Source organism: Mandrillus leucophaeus, unplaced genomic scaffold, assembly GCF_000951045.1.
Source record: "Mandrillus leucophaeus isolate KB7577 unplaced genomic scaffold, Mleu.le_1.0 Scaffold180, whole genome shotgun sequence".
NCBI lineage: Eukaryota > Metazoa > Chordata > Mammalia > Primates > Cercopithecidae > Mandrillus > Mandrillus leucophaeus.
The window spans coordinates 1,587,838-1,589,618 of NW_012101810.1; positions in this window are offsets into that span (position 1 = coordinate 1,587,838).

Genomic DNA, 1,781 nt, shown 5'->3' on the forward strand with positions numbered 1-1,781 from the left:
GTTAGGAATTAGAGACCAGCCTGGCCAATATGGCCTGTCTCTAGCAAAACTACAAAAATTAGCCAGGCGTGGTGGCACGTATCCATAGTCCCAGCTACTTGGAAGGCTGAGGCATGAGAATCGCTTGAACCTGGGAGGCGGAAGTTGCTTGTGAGAGTTGCCACACGAGTGTGTGTCCCCTGGCCTGGTGGAAGGAGACAGACTAACTGGTACCCAGCTTTGTGCAGGACGCTGAGATAGGAGCTGGGCATCAGAAAGCCCTGGGGGTGGGTTCTCAGGCTGGCCGGCTCAGCACAGGTGTGCACAGAGGGGACTGTGCTGAGATCCGCCACTGCACTCAAGCCTGGGTGACAGAGTAAGACTCCATCTCAAAAACAAAAACAAAAAACAAACCCTGAGAGTTCTGAAATAAAATCAACACACCATCTTTTCTTAAGAAATGCTATCAACTCTAAAGAAAACTGGGAAGGGCAAACTTTAATGCCTGCGGGCAGCACTTCCCTTCAGCCTAGGAACAGCAACTGTCAACACTGAGTTGATATTTTCTAGGAGACATAAACAACGGGATCTGCTGCAGAGACACCGTTAATAGACATTAGCACAATGCTGTAGGCTGTATTTCCTGTGCCCCAGCGTTGCTCACTGACGACATGGACTGACACTGAGAGGGAGCCTAGTGAGACGCAGCGTTCCCATCAGAAACATTGCAGGTGGGGAACCTGCCCACACGGATCCTGCAAGCCCCGGTTTAAAACGGCAGCCTATCTCCTGAAACAAGTCACACGTACGACTCAAACTTGCAAAACTCTGTCAGTCTGTCACTGATCCTCGGGGGGACACACAGGCCCCTCCTCTCAGAGTGCCATTTGCCACAAGCCCCACGTCCACAGGGACACCCGGAGCTGCAGCCCCCAGCCTCAGCAGGGCCTGCTAGCTGTGGACACCTGCTCCACCCGGCTGGGCGGCGATGTTTCTTTCACCAGATCCTTCCCTCAGGGACCTTCCCGAGAGACACTGAGGGGGACATGATGAGCACACAGGCACACACACTGGCTCAATCCTCGCCCTCGCTGATCCTTAAGCACCCCAGGCCAGGGTTGTCAAACGGCAGCCAGCCTGACATCAGGCTGTTCGTTTCTTTGTTCGTTCTTTCTGATATATGTATTTTAAGACACAGGGTCTCATTCTGTCACCCAAGCTAGAGTGCCAGGGGCGAGATCACAGCTCATTGCAGCCTCCATCTCCTGGGCTCAGTGGTCCTCTTGCCTCAGCTTCCCACAGTGCTGGGACCACAGGGGCGCGCCATGGCACCCGGTTAATCTTTTTATTTTTTAGAGAGTTGTCCAGGCTGGTCTTGAACTCCTGGCCTCAAGCAATTTTCCTCAGCCTCCCAAAGTGCTGGGATTACAGGCGTGAGCTACCATGCCCAGCCCGGTTTGTTTCTTAAGTCCACTGTAAATAATTACTTAAAACTTGTGCATCATGAGGTCAGATCGAGACCATCCTGGCTAACACAGTGAATAACCCCATCTCTACTAAAAACACAAAAAACTAGCCGGGCGTGGTGGCGGCGCCTGTAGTCCCAGCTACTCGGGAGGCTGAGGCAGGAGAATGGCGTGAACCCAGGAGGCGGAGCTGGCAGTAAGACGAGATCGCGCCACTGTACTCCACCCTGGGCAACAGAGCGAGACTCCGTCTCAAAAAATAATAATAATAATAATAATAATTACCATAATAAATATTACTTTCAAAAAGAAAAAAATTTCATCTTCATTTGTGAG